Here is a 16,312-nt window from a genome sequence, read left to right as displayed (position 1 = left end):
TTAGCATCAGACAGTGTCTTGAGCTTTTGACTGAGCCCAGCAGCCAGGAATGGGGCTTTGTAAAGGGCAGGACCTTTTTCTTTCTAGCCCCAGCTTCTCTGGTGCTTGTGTGAGTGACTGCTTGTTGAGACAGGATGTTGAAGTGGAAACTCCCACACTCTGATGTGGACCCTGGGCTGGTGAGCAGAAACCAGTCCTTTTTCTTGATCCTGTGGGTTTCACCACATACTAAGAGAATCTTCAAAACCTGCTCCAGAGGGCAGGGTCTGAAGTGGGAGGAGAAATCACTACTGTCATTCCACGTGCTTTGAAGGCTCCCAGTTCTGTTACTCACACTACCACTTGAAGTCCTGCACCTCGCTGGACCAGACTCCAGAGCTCTCAGGCCAGTTCATTCTGTCATCCTGCCCAGCAGGCCCACGCCATGTCCATTAGTATAAAGCCACAGCTTCCCAGAATCTCACTGCCACAAGTGGTCCCTACTAACAGACTCCTGGTGGAAAACCCAGGTCTTTTTATCTTCTTCACAGCTTTCAGGATTTACAGACAGTAACCAGGCCCCAGCACCTGTGGAGAATTGTTTCCCTGCACCCACATGCCTCCTAGGGAGGTAGTAGGGATGGCTTATTCTGCTTCTAAGCAAGCCATCAATCCACAGGAAGCCTAGATAGTCCTGCTCATAGCAAGGACAGGGCACAGAGTGGGCAATACTGGCTGTGGAATGATCCCTGCAGGAGATAGACCATGACTAGGGTGGCAAGTCCTGGGTCAGGCTGTACTCCACACTCACAGAGTGGTCTAATTCTTCCAGCTCTGATGGCAGTGGGATGGCCAGCTCTCCCATGTACAGAGACAGTGCCTCAAAGGAGTCCTCCAGCTTTGAGAACGCCATCTGCTCTGTGTAGCTGAAGTTTTCTCCAGTCCCACTTGGGCCTGCAGCCACTCAGAACCAAATAAACACACAGAGACTTATATTAATTACAAAATGTATGGCCTAATGGCTCAGGCTTCTTGCTAGATAGATATTACATCTTAAATTTACCCATTTCTATAAATCTATACCTTGCCATGTAGCTTGTGGTTTACCAGTATCTTTACATCTTGCTTCTCATGGTGGCAGCTGGTAGCTTCTCCTGACTCAGCCTTCCTATTCCCAGAATTCTCCTCTCTGCTTATCCTGCCTATATTATACTTCCTGCCTGGCTACTGGCCAATCAGCATTTTATTTATCAACCAAATCAGAGCAACAAATTCACAGCATACAGAGCAATATCCACAGCAGCTCTGGACTCTGGTTCACAGCAGATAGCAGCCTGGGGAAGAAGGCTGGAGGCAAGAGGCGGGAGGGGGATCTGTTGGGACAAATGTCTTCCAGAAAAGCTTTATATTGAGGCCAAACCCCAATGGGCGCGGCATCAGCATACACCTTCCCAATGATCTCACAGAGGGTGATTCTAAATAAGAAGATGTCTACTGTTTTATGGTAGCTCTTGCTGTTCAGCATCTCAGGGGCCATCCAGCAGGGGTGTCCCACCACAATGTGCTTCTTGTGGCCACTCTGGCGTAAGGTGCATTTCTTGGTGGTGCCCTTCTCTGCTGGGAGCCTTTTCCTCTCTTCTACTATAAAACATGACAGCCCAAAGTCTGCTACCACCACAGTCTTGTCCAACTTGATGAGACTGTTGTGTGAGTTCAAATCCCAGTGGATGATGCACACAGAGTGCAAATATGACATTCCAGAGGAGATGCCTTTGGCAAACCTGACGTTCTGTTGCCAGGGGAACAGGTCCACATCGTGCAGAAAATCCTTCAGTGTGCCCCCCTTGGTGTACTCTGTCAGCAGATTCAGCTTCTTGTCCTTGTACAGCACACCCACGAACTGGAGCACATTGGAGTGGTCTACACTTTGCATCACTCTTACCTCAGTCAGGAAAGTCTTCTGTGTTTCCTCATGGCAACAGATTAACTCCATGATGATCACTTTACCTGTGCCTTTGTGAGTCACCTTGATGGCCTGCCCAAAGGAGCCTTTCCCCAGGACCTCCCCATGGACCAGGTCACAGGGCTAGAAGATCTGCTTCAAGTAGTTGCTGGAGCAGCGTAGGGATTCCAAACTGCTGAAGTCATAGCTAAGGAGCAGGGGCTCCTTTGGGGAGCTGGGCCAGGAGACTTGGAGATGCTGTTACTGTCTCCTCAGTGTCTCCTGCTGATTCTCCTTGGTGTCCAGGGTGCTAAGCATGTGAGAGTGTCCAGTATTTTGCATGTAGGGAGAAAGGCAGGTATCTAGCCGCAGCTGGTCCAGGCTCTGGGGGACAGGGTCATGTTCAATCAGCAGTTGAAGTGTCTGGCTTGTCTGGTTAATCACATCCTCCACCTCCTCCACTCAGAGAGTGCACACAGGGGTCCCATTGATCTCCAGGATGCAGTCCCCAGGGTCGATGGCACAGCAGTTGTTCAAACTGATGTACATTCGGTTGATCTCTTTCTCTTGCACAGTGGTGGCACAGTTAGAAGAGGCACTTTCCACAGACATGGAGAAGCCACATCTGTACTCAGTGGTGGCCAGCATGGAGATGAGTGTGACAGAATAGGGCAGCCGGTCCAGGATAGACTCTGTAGACAGCCTTTCAAACATGGGTGCCAGCATCACCTCATTGTGGCATTTCCCACAGTAGAGTGTAGCATGCTGCACCAAGGCATATGCATCCCCGTCCTCAATGATCACCTTGCAACTCATGCAGGCAAAGCACTCTGGGCAGCAGGCCCTGTCATCCGTAGGGAGTACCTGTGGCAGAATTCTCCAAACTTGGCCCAGTAGTCTTTGTGGCAGTACAGCTTCCCATCCTTCTGGAAGTACCAGTTGTGAGGGATTCCTAGCATTCTGAACACCTAAAGGGGTCTTTGGAGGCAAAGTAAGCTGGACAGACAAGTAACTCCCCATCTTCTTCTCACACCAGATAAACAAGTTCAGCTGCAACCATGTCTGGGAGTGCCTCAGGCTGGCTGCAGAAGGCTACCATGACAGGCAGGGGTCCTGGCATCTCTAGTTGGAGCTGGCCTCCCGGTACTCACCTCTGCCTCAAGAGCAGCAGGAGAGAGAGAGGACTCTAGGCCCCTGGCTCCCTGGCACATTCCTGCAGGACCACATGGCTGATGTGTCTCCTCCCTAGATCTCAGGAGCTCCATGGACCCTCAGGGCTGCAGGAGAAGCACCTCTCTTCAGAGGCTATAGACACACAGGCATTCTGGGGAAGGGGCCAGTGATCGACTTCAGATTTTTTTTAAGACTATGCTTATTCCAGTAGCTGGGCCATATGTGGTAGGAAGGAGAGCCTGGGGTCTGGATGAGAGACAAAGTCCTGTTCTGTACCGTGTCACCTAGAGGAAGGCCATACCTCTTCCTGGGATAGTTTTTTATTTAAAACTATGACCTGTGTCCTGTGTCATGTGACCTGTGTCATGGTGGTGAGGGTAAGAGGACCTGTCACAGTGTTCTGGAAATCTCCCTACTTTCCCAACATCATAGTAGCCTACACAGCTGGATTCTGTCCAACAGGGGGACAGATCTAATTCTCATTGTACAGTGAGATGTCTTGGTTGGAATAAATTCTTCAAATTTCTTTCTCAGAAGAAAAACTCTTGCTTTTATCTAATTCACCTGGACCAGAAGCCCTTGCAACCTAGACTGCCATCCAGATTGGGAAAAGAAATTGGTGTGAACTTTTATATCAGTTTAAGGGGGTGCTGATGATGAATCTGTTCCATGGGACCAACACACTTTGACTGAAGGCAAAGAGAGTGAAGGAGTCTGAGTATCTAATCTAACACACCTGGAAATTCCCAAGGATGATAATAGCATGCACAGAAGACATATTGAGGATGGTAAGAAAGAGTTTAATAAAAATGTAAATGGAAAAGGCCATAAAATCCAAATGAGCCTCGTTCCCTAGGTCATAATGAGTTCTGTGCACAGACCTTGTTAATGGCTTTTTTTAAAAAAAAAAATAATTTTATTGTAGCTTCTATTTTTTCAGTCGGTGTAATTAGAGCCTAATTAATTCCCCCCTAAAGGGGAAAGAGAGGACAAAACGGTGTTTGATCTGAGTCACACACAGCGGGCAAAGCAATCAGGTTCACAAGTTAGCTCCCCTCACCTTTCTTCCGGCTACAGCTTCTGGACGATGGATGGGAACTGTTGGCGTTTCCCCTGGGTTAGAAAATAAGTTGGCCAGCTGCAATGGTGTCAAAGGGCTTTACCGAGTCGGAGATCACACACATTTTTAAAAACTGAAGGAAAGAAAAGAAACCATATCAGTAAAAGCCTCCTGCACCAATCCTCTGGCGATAACAAGTTAGTTAACTTTGGATATAAAAAAACAGTTCAAAGTATTAGAAGCATAGTTTATGTAGGGATGCCATGGGTAGTCATTAGTCAGGGGGTAAGTCCTAGATTTAGCACCACAGCGGTATGGGCTTACTTTTCTGTCTAGAAAGGGAAATGGCAGGGGCTGGGGAGGGGCTTAGTCAGGAAAGTGCTTGCCACGGGAGCAGGAGGAACTGAGTTTGGGCCCAAGCACTCATAAAAAGCTGAGGTAATGATGCAAAATTGTAACTCCAGTGCCTAGAGACAGAGGCAGGAGGATCGCAGAGTCTCTGGTGCTAGTGAGAAAGCCTGTCTCAGAAGACAAGGGGTAGATGGCTCTCAAGGGATGACACGTAGGGTTAACTTTTGAACTCCACATGTAAGTGCACACACACGCGCACACACATACCACACACACATAATGCACACACACATACACACACACACACCACCCCCCATACCACCACCCCTCCACACCACACACACACATACACACATACACATACCACACACACACACTACACACACCACACACCACACACACACACACACCACACACGCACACACACCACACACACACACACCACACACACACACCACACCACCCCCACACATACACACACACCACACACACACACACCCCACACACCACACACACACACACACACACCACATACACACACACCACACATACCACACACACACCACACACACACAATGCACACACACACCACCCCCCACAACCCCCCCCACACCACACACATACACACACCACACACACCACACACACACACACACACCACACGCACACACACTACACACCCCCACATACACACACACCACACACACATACCACACACACACCACACACATACACACAAACACACACACACCACACATGCACACACACCACACACACACCCCCCCCCCCACACATACACACACCACACACACACACACACACACCACACACCACACACACACACACACACCACATACACACACACACCACACACACACACACACCACTCACACCATACACACACACCACACACACACACAACACACACACACAACACATACACACACAACACACACACACACAACACACACACAACACATACACACACAACACACACACACACACACACACACGAGCACACTCACATACATACATACACTCACATAGGAGAAAATTAAATAGAAAAAAAATTTTCAAGTTATGCTAATTTGGAAAAAGTAAATGAGGCCATATTACAAAGATTGAAATGATATATGAAGTTATCAGGTAGTACTGGGTATGTAAAGGCTACCAGGTAGTACTGTGTATGTAGTGGTTATCAGGCAGTACTGTATATATAGTGGTTACCAGATAGTACTGTGTATGTAAAGGGTACCAGGTAGTACTGTGTATGTAAGGGGTACCAGGTAGTACTGTGTATGTAAGGGGTACCAGGTAGTACTGTGTATGTAAGGGGTACCAGGTAGTACTGTGTATGTAAGTGGTACCAGGTAGTACTGTGTATGTAAGGGGTACCAGGTAGTACTGTGTATGTAAGGGGTACCAGGTAGTACTGTGTATATAAGGGGTACCAGGTAGTACTGTGTATGTAAGGGGTACCAGGTAGTACTGTGTATGTAAGGGGTACCAGGTAGTACTGTGTATGTAAGGAGTACCAGGTAGTACTGTGTATGTTAGGGGTACCAAGTAGTACTGTGTATGTAAGGGGTACCAGGTAGTACTGTATATGTAGTGGTTAGCAGGTAGTACTGTGTATATAAGGGGTACCAGGTAGTACTGTATATGTAAAGGTTATCAGGTAGTACTGTGTATGTAAGGGGTACTAGGTAGTACTGTGTATGTAAAGGTTATCAGGTAGTACTGTGTATGTAAGGGGTACCAGGTAATACTGTGTATGTAAGGGCTACCAGGTAGTACTATGATTTTAGTTCATTTTACCCTAGATTCATAGTATAGTCTAGCATAATTAGTTCTGAACAGTTGCCTCCGCCCTTATGTGAGAATAAATTACCTCCAGCTTGCATAGTAAAGACTTAGGACACTAGCATGTTGATGTGACCTCAGGCAGCCCCGACTCAGGAGAAGCCACTGGCAATGAAGGTGCACAGGACAATTAGATAAGATATGGTGTACTCGAGAAAGTCCAATTCGTATTCTGGACTCCAAAGAATGACACGTGAAAAGCCAGGTACCATGGACACCTACCAAGTGGAGAAAGGTCTCAGGCAGTGAAGGCAGGGTCATGTTCACAGCAAGAAGTAAGCAGCCATTCTACTGTCTCCAGCATGGTGCCTAAGGCTGCAAGACTGTGGTAGGAACACGGGCAAGAGGGAAGCTTATGCTTGTCCACCTGCCTTCATGTCACATATAGTTCGTGACATCCTCTTCCTTCCTCTGCTCTCACAAGCCTCCTTCAGCTTTCATGTCCTACACATGTGTACATGGATGTGTATGTTTGTGCGTGCATGTAGGTATAATCACTTCCTCCAACTAAAAGTATCCCAGAGCCAGGTGTGGCTCACACCTGTTACCCTAGCACTCAGAAGGCTGAGGCAGGAGGACTGCTGAGAGTTCAAGGCCAGCCTAAGCTACAGAGTAAGACTGTCTCATGAACAGAAATTCTTCAGGTAGACTTACACACATCTCCAGGTCTGCTCCCAGGGCCTCTCCCTGCCTCAGATCAACAGACACCTGAGTGGAGGTGCTTAGAGCAAACGTGAGAGAAAGCTAGTCTCCAGGTTGACTCCTTGGCTGCTGTGGTTTGTGTCTTCAACCACATGCTCTTGAAGGCCAGCTTTCTGCTGGAACCACAGCAACCAGTCCAGCACTCCACTGCTGTAAATCAGCGCTCCATTGCCATAAAGCTATGGTTGTGTCTCCTGCTGTATGGAAGGAAGAGATGGGATCTGGGGCTTCAGGTTTAGCCCTGCTCATGACCACTTTGCTTGGAAGCCACACTTACACAAGAGAGTACCTCTGAGACAGTTGTGCCTTGTGGTCTATTTCCGAACTATGTTTTGAACACTCATTACCAGTTCTTTGGAAGAGATGGAATAACAGCAGCTGGCTTTAACATCAGGGCAGCCTGAGCTAACAGCAGAGCCAGTCATGACATGGGCAATGAGAGCTGTGCAGACAGTGGGCAGCAAAGAGCAGAGACCCCTGAGGAATGAGAGACAAATGCAACTCTCGGTGGCTGCCCCCAGATCACAGCCTAGAGAGAACCTTCCAGCTGTAGTAAGGCAGGACGGAAAGACAGGGGGTCTATAGGACATGGGGAGGGAAAAGAACCCTACCCAGAGTCTAGTTGAAGTCTCTTGCCAGCAGAGAACCAAGAATTTTAACATAATTAACAATTTCAGTGTTTTTTTGCTCCTCAGATATAGGTAAAAGGACACATCCTAAGGCCCTAGTGACTTCTTATGTTACCTTTTCAGATTATAATCCCACCCTGTAATCTCCTTTATCAAAAAGAAAAAGGACTGGGTAAGTTCCTTAGCAACTCTTTAAGATATAACTTGAGAACTACCAAAATGGTGTCTGCTTATTGCTGAGACTCTTACCTGTGGCTTTCCTTGGGAAGTTCACAACTGGGCAGGCCTGATGCTTTCCTTGAACACTGTTCTCTCAGTCTTCCTGATTCTTTCCCCAACTGCCTTTCTTCTTGCATCTAAAGAAGCTGACTCTGCTGTATGCTGACTCCTCCTGTGATTCCTTTCTGTCTTGATTCTGTAAATCCCCATGGCCTGATTGAAAGGCTCTGAAGAGAACTCCTAGGGCCATTGCTAGTGACAGTGTGGAACTGAGCCTGAGTCGCTGCTGCTACTGAAAGATGCACACAAAGGAAGAACCCAGGCAAGACCCATTGAATCCTGGAGATGAAGATACTCCTGAAAACTTAAAACTTCTGAGAGTTTATGAAGGACCAAGAGTCACCAGAGCAGAGCATTAAAAAAGAGACAAGTTCACAGAGAACCTGGAACACCTGCAGAGGATCACCACTAACTGTGAGTGGAGTACTGACCTATACCTGCATGTGAAGAAACTGTCTGAGGCTGAGAGAAGGATCTCAGTTTATTGAGTACTCAGCAGAAGGCCTAGATGGGTTTTGCCTCAGTGGTAAGCAGTATTGGCCTTAGATAAAATGCTACCCTGGCCTCAACTAGCAAACTTTCAATGCAAGACCCAAGAGGTTCAAACTCCTCAAAACATAACTACTTTCTAGAAAAAAATTCCAGAATGTTCATGGAACCAAATACATCCATTACCAACAAAGATGAAGTACACAGTGGCTGATAGCTAATCATAAATTATCAGGAGGGGCTGGAAAGACAGATAAGTGATCAGTAGTTGAGAGCATGTTCTATGCAAGCATGACAGCTGCTGTTCATTGACATAAGAGGTATTGTCCTCAGCAATAGAGCCTTACCATTAGGTTGTGGAAAGTATCCAATAGCCTGTAAGGTTTGGTGGTGGAGTCTATGGGACCCCTTTGACCAACGACTCAACAAGGTGTAACCAATTTCTGGTATGAGAGGTTTTACCTGGTGTTGTAAAATGTCTAATTGGGGCACCGTCTCCATAATAGGTTTCTCTAGAATAACAGAACAAATTAATCTCTCTCTCTCCATCTCCCTCTCTCCCCTCTCTCCATTTATATATTATATATTATATATTATATATTATATATTATATATTATATATTATATATTATATATTATATATTATATATTATATATTATATATTATATATTATATATTATATATTATATATTATATATTATATATTATATATTATATATTATATATTATATATTATATATAAAGGAGATTTATTAGAATGACTTACCGTCTGTGGTCCAGCTAATCCTGCAATGGCTGGCTATAAACAGAAAGTTCAGGAATCCAGTAGTTGCTCAGCCCATGAGGTTGGATATCTCAGCTGGTCTTCATTATATACTGGAATCTCAAAGAAGTAGGCTCTAATGCCAGTGAAGGAATGGACTTGCTAGCAAGGTGAGAGCAAACAGGCAGATAGCAAACATTTCCTTCTTCTGTGTCCTTTTATGGGCTTCCAGCAGAAGTTGTAGCCCAGATTAGATCTTGATTAAAGGTATGTCTTCCTACTACAAAAATTCAAATTAGCAGTAGATGTTCAAATTAAGCAGAAATCCCTCATAGGTGTGCCCTCCATTTTTAGGTTTTAGTTATTTTCAGATGTAGTCAAGTTGACAACCAACAGCCGTCACAGTCTCACCCATTATATAATGCTTCTATGGCAGTAGGTTTCCATATAGCTTTTCAAAATGTCATCAGCTGATAAACATCTAGACTGTTTCAAATTTCTGATGTCCAACTAGAAGCTTTACCCCTACCAACCAACATACATGGTGCTGGAAGGTACTTTGCAGGCTACCAGAGGAGGAAAGTAATCATCAATATCATCTAGATACAAACCCTGTGACCTACAACAGTAACCTGCTTGCAAGATATATCTACTAGTGCAATAGTAGGGTAAATGTTATTAGAATAATCAACCACCATCCACAGCTGAAAGTTTTCTTGTGTCCCACCCAGTCTGCAGACATTCAGACCCAAATAAACACACAGAGGCTTATGTTATTTTTAAACTATATGGCCTAATGACTCAGGCTTTTTGCTAGCTAGCTCTTACATCTTAAATTAACCCATTTATATAAATCTATGCTTTGCCATGTGGCTTGTGGCTTACCAGTACTTCACATTTTGCTGCTTCTTCTAAAGAAGCAAGCAGCATCTCCTCTGCTCTGCCTTTCTCCTTCCTCTCTCTCTCTGGTTGGAATGTCCTGCCTAACCTTATTCTGCCTCACCATTGGCCAAACAGCTTTATTTATCAACCAATCAAAGCAACACATTCACAGCATATAGAATGATATCATCCATCAACCATTTGAATGAATTAAGGCCCACTCCATGAGATGGAACTCATGCCTTATACTGATAAAGCAGCCAAGAACCTGAGACTAGATGGGTCATGGGCCTAGAAGAAAACCTAATACCTATAGTTCAACTAAAGGAACATGGAAATGATGACTTCTAGGGGCATGTTGCTCTACCCATTGATCAAAGCACTGTTCAGCCCTCATTAGAGAACCTTTTCTTGAAGTACATGGTAATTAATACAGAGACCCGCAACTGGACAATGTGCACTGTGAGTGAGTTTTGGAACACTCAGTTCTAATGAGCCATCTTCATCAAGTCAAGCCCCTCCCCTCAGGGCTCAGATCTTTGCAGCAGTGGAGGCAGAGAGATTCTAAGAGCTAGAGATGATGGATGACCCTAAAGAAACAGTATCATCCAAATTCAATAGGACTGATGCATGTAAGAACTAGAGAGGCTGTGACCGCACACACAAGATCTGCATAGCTTCAAACCAGATAAAATCCCAGCACAGAGAAGGGGAAGTGGATCTAAAGTCCCACCCCTAACCAGGAAGATATTTGTAACTGATACCTGATGGAAAAGGGAAAATCAGTTTTTTCAATGGGGGTGTCACTGGGTATATCAAATATACTCCAGAGCAGGCTCTGTGCCTGGGAGTCATTGGCCAACACAGACAAACTCCGTGTTTGCATATACATGTGTGCCCATGATTTTTGTTTTGTTTAGCTTGGTTTGGTACTTTTTTTGTCTAATTGTCTTTTTTGTTTGTTTCCTTTGATTTTGAATTTGGGGGTTAATTTTTAGAGAGAGAAAGAGCATGAAGTTTTATGGGTAGGGATGTGGGGAGGATCTGGAAGGAGTTGAGAGAAGGGAAAGATATAATCAAAATATATTGTATCAAAACATTTTAAAATAATAGGTAGGTAGGTAGATAGATAGATAGATAGATAGATAGATAGATAGATAGATAGATAGATAGATAGATAAAAATACTATTTTGGATTCCAGTATAAATATATGAGCTAAATGTGGTCCCCAGAACACCTACATTCCCAGCACTGAGGTGGGCAGAGACAGGGGATTACTAGGCCATGGTTGCTGCTAGTATAGCCAAAAAAACATGAGCTTCAGGCTCAGAAAGAGAATCTGCCTCAAAAGAACAAGGTAGACAATGTCAGAGGAGGACACCCAGCACCTTCTTCAGGGCTCTACATGCCTATCCCCCCATATGCATATACACCATACACTCATATATACATCCATACACACACACACACACACACACACACACACACACACACACACACACACATATATATATGCACATATACATACACAGCACAAACATATTCACACATTCAAATAAGAAAACAAAATTACCAGGAAGCAGAAAAATATACCTTTAATAAGCATAAAAAGAAATTAGTTAATATTGGCCTCAAAATGGCACAGATGTTAGAATTCATAGGCAAATACATTACAATAAAAATCAAAACTGTATTCTACATGTTCAAAAGGTGGTGATATGGAAAATATAAAATTTCCAAGTTACATTTTAGAAATGAAAATTCTAACACATTGAGCAGAACTGGTGGAATATTAGACACCCCAGAAAAAGCAAGTAAATGCAAGTAAACTTTTAAGATGAAGAGTAGAAATGGTCTAAGATAAATGTGAAGGACAACAAAAAGATCATCAGTAACCAGCATCTTGGTTTCTACCATGAGTCCCTGAAGAGAGGCTCTGAAAAAATATTTAAGTAATGACTGAAATGATTCCAAGCTAGAGGAAAATTATAATTTACACATTCATTAAAATACACAAAAATTAGACATTATGATGGCATCACCAAGTCACAGCATAAGCAGATGGCTTGGCATCAATGTAAAGAGCCAATCTTAAAAGCACACAGAGAAGTAAGTCATGTTACACAGTGACTACTAAAGAAAAGCAGGGGGAGGAAAGAATGTGGCCTGGAATATGGGTTCAATGAGATGATTCAGTCTGAGGCATGGACAGAAAAGGGGGCAAAAGAGGAAAAGAGACGAAAAGACCCGTGGGAGTCCACTGAGTGTGCAAAACCTGAACTAGTGATGGTTCCATACTCAAAAAGGAGACACCAAGAATATTTAAATAAAAAATGTTCCTAAATTGCCCCAAATTCACGCAGATAATGACTTCCCCCTTCAAAGGGGTCACGGGCTCTAAGTGGGTGAGACAGAGAGAGCCAGAGCCAATCCCAAGTACAGTAGAGAAACAGGTCATCACCTCCCGGGAATCCTCAATAAGAGCAACAGTTTACTTCTCACCCAAACCTTGTGATCCTGAAGGCAATGGGCTAATGAACTCTAAAAGCTGAAACAAAAAGACTTTCTACCATGAATTCTACTCCTGTATACAATTCCAAAAACAAGATGTACGTTAGCAAATAGAAGGATTCTACATCCAGCAAAAACTGTCTTTTGAAAATGGAGAAATGAGAGGTCCCAAGACCAATGAAAACCGGAGGTCTTGGTACTCTCGGACCTGCCTTACAGGAAACACTATAGGGAGCTTGGGGTGGAAACAAAACTACATCAGACGGTGTTTTGAATCTTCAAGGAGAAAGGACACGGATTAGAGCAGCTACACAGACAGCAGGAACACATTGCTCCTGTGTCTTTATTTGCAAAGCCCTTTTCTTGGTGTTCAGCTTCACACACAGCATGGTGCACCACCCTGGGCTGAGATTCACTCCACCCTATTTTTTCATATTCATTTTATGAGGTAACTTCATAGAGGAGCAGTTGCGGACTGCACCGACAGGCATGTACTGTGCGAAGGTGGAGTCAGTACATCACTTAGGGAGGGAAAAAAACAGCTACAGAGGAACAAAAGGTTCCCACGCTGTTGTAACACATCAACAGCCACCTGAACATCATTGCGGGAATCTTGCTCTGTTCTTCTTGAGGATCTAAAGGTTTAACTCTGTTCTTACCAACATCCCAGCCAGATTATGTTTTTATAAAACTAATGAGGTGATTTTAAAATTCATATGACTCAGAATAGCTGTAGTAAGCTTGGTAAGAACAAAGCTGGATTTATACTTATTGATTTAAATTTACTTAAAAGTTATGGTAATTAAGAAAAAGTAGATGACAGACCAGTACGTGTGTGTGTGTGTGTGTGTGTGTGTGTGTGTGTGTGTATGCATAGATTATAGATAGATGGTAGACCAAAACTGAAAGTCTAAAAATTAACCCTTACATGTACATACCGTTAATTTCAATAAAGGTGCCAAGATAATCCAATAGAAAAAGAATAATCTTTTTAATAATCTGTGTGATAGTGGGGTGTTCAGAGGTGAAAGAATGAAGCCAGATCCCTGTACTGAAAATTATCTCAAATGTGCCATCCACAATGGAAGAGTTCACACACTGAACTCATAGAAAAATACTAAGTACATATTTGTGATGTTTTATGGGCAACACTTTCCTGATACAATACCCAAACACAAGTGGCATAAGGAAAATGACTAAATTGAACTTCATGTCTGAGCATCATGGCACTTTGATGAACACTGTCAAAAACTAAAGCCAGCGAACAGAATGAGAGATATCATTTTCAAGTCCATAAAGACAGAAAGGATAATAATGGTTTCAGGCTGGAAGATGGCTTGTTGGTTCAAGCCCATGCTGTACAGGTGTGAGAACCAGAGTTCTGGCCCACAGTACCCATGTAAATGTCAGGCTAGCATGACAATTCAACTGAAATCCTAGGACTCAGACTGCTGAGACAGGGAATCCCTGGACTAGGCTGACTAGCTGAATCAGCAAGCTCTGGGTACAAGTGAGAAAGCTTGTCTAAACATACTACATGAAGAAAGATTGAAGAAGACACCTACCATTAACCTGTGGCCTCTACATCTGTGTACAAATATGTACATACACCCATGCACACATACATGAACTGTACACATACACCACAGGGAGGGGGGATGGAGGGAGGGAGGGAGGGAGGGGGGATGGAGGGAAGGAAGGAGGGAGGGAGGGAGGGGGAGGAGGAGGAGGAGGAGGAGGAGGAGGAGGAGGAGGAGGAGGAGGCTGCTGGGGCCTGAATAGAAGAGGAAGATGGCCCTGGCTACTTGGTATAGCATGAATCTTAAAAGTCCTTATTAATAAAATCAAACCTGAGCCAATTATTGGGTTGAACACTGGAAGATCAGAGAGACAGAACAAGCCACAGCTAACCTCACCTGGCCAACTTCTCAGCTGGTCTTGTTTCCTCAGACTGGAAGCTTCTGTGTCCTCATCCCAATGGCTCTCAGCTGAACTGCTGCTCGAAAGCCTGAACGCTTAACCAGCCAAATGCTTAACCAGCCAAGTGCTTCTAGTTTCTGGTCCTCACGCCTTATATATCTTTCTGCTTTCTGCCATCACTCCCTGGGATTAAAGGCTCCTTTCTGGAATTAAAGGCATGTGTCACCATGCCTGGCTGTTTCCAATGTGGCCTTGAATTCACAGAGATACAGAGGGATTTCTGTCTCTGGAATGCTAGGATTAAAGGTGTGAGTGCCACCATTTTCTGGCCTCTGTGTCTATCTAGTGGCTGTTCTGTCTCTGACCCCATATAAGTTTATTAGGATGCACAATATTTTGGGGAACACAATACCACCACAACTTGGTGAACTCTCTTTTTCATGACAGATGTGTGCAGAAGTGGTGGGTGAACAACTCCAAATTTAATAAAAACCCACTAAACTGTGCACTTGAAACATCTGGCTTAAAGGTATGTGGGTGACATCTCAGTAAAGCTGTCACTTTGTATAAATTGAAACTACACAAAGAATAGATTAATCTACCAAAAGGAAGACAGAGATGAAAGGACAAAGAACAAACACATCTAATTAAAAAAACAAATAGAAAGTTGACAGAGATGAATCTATTAACAATCACACATTCAAATGGTGGAAATGTACCTTATAAAAGGTGTGATATTTTTATTTATTTGTAAGTTTTATAATAAAGTTTATAAAATTTGAGCAATAATGTCAGTTTAGACTTTTACTTTATTTATTTATTTATTTATTTATTTATTTATTTATTTATTTATTTATTATACAGTGTTCTGTCTGCATAGATACCTTCATGTCAAAAGAGGGCATCAGATCCCACAATAGATGGTTGTGAGCCACCATGTGGTTGCTGATAATTGAACTAAGGACCTCTGGAAGAGCAGCCAGTGATCTTAACCACTGAGCCATCTCTCCAGCCCTACTTTATTTATTTTCAATTAATTAATTAATTCCAGCCAAATCACAGTTTTCCCTCCCTCCTCTTCTCCCAGTCCCTCTTCCCAACCTCCTGTCCCCACCCCTGTCTGCTCCTCCTTTCTCTTCAGAAAAGGACAGTCCTTTTATGTATACCAGACAGTTATGACATATCAAGTTGCAGTAAGATTAGTCACCTTCTCTCATATCAAGGCTAGATCAGTCAACCCAGCAGGAGAAAAGCGTCCCAAAAGCAGGTAGCAAAGTTAGAGACAGCTCTTGTTCCTCCTGTTAGGAGTCCCACAAGAAGACCAAGCTACACAACTGTAACATATGTGCAGAGGGCCTAGGTCAGTCCCATGCAGGTTCTCTGGTTGGCAGTTCAGTCTCTGCGAGGCCCTATGAGCCCAAGTTAGTTGATTCTGTGGGTTTTCCTGTGGTTTCCTTGACCCTCGCTGGCTACCATAATCCTTCCCTCCCCTTTTCCACCAGATTCCCTAAAGTCCGCCTTAAGTTTGGCTGTGGGTCTCTATATCTGTTTTCATCAGTTGCTGGGTGAAGCCTCTCTGATGACAATTGGGCTAGGTACCAATCTATGAGTATAGCAGAACATCATTAGGAATCACTTTACCAGCCATGGTTGGTTCTATCCTAGGTCCCTGGGCTGTTCAGTCTCTGAGTCCTGCCCTTCCAGGCAGTGTCAGGGGTGGGCTCCCTCTCATGGTATCATTAGGTCATGCTTCAAAAACCTATACTC

At 44.1% G+C, this 16,312-nt stretch overlaps 1 pseudogene; it reads right to left on the bottom strand.

The window, feature by feature from the left end:
* Positions 1-748: 748 nt before the first annotated feature.
* Positions 749-16,312, bottom strand: part of LOC131908222 (LIM domain kinase 2-like) — a 39,423-nt pseudogene continuing 23,859 nt past the window's right edge.

The sequence above is a fragment of the Peromyscus eremicus genome, chromosome 1, assembly GCF_949786415.1.
Source record: "Peromyscus eremicus chromosome 1, PerEre_H2_v1, whole genome shotgun sequence".
Classification (NCBI taxonomy): Eukaryota; Metazoa; Chordata; class Mammalia; order Rodentia; family Cricetidae; genus Peromyscus; species Peromyscus eremicus.
Note: the sequence above shows the minus strand (reverse complement) of the source record. Positions and strands in the feature narration are given on the sequence as shown.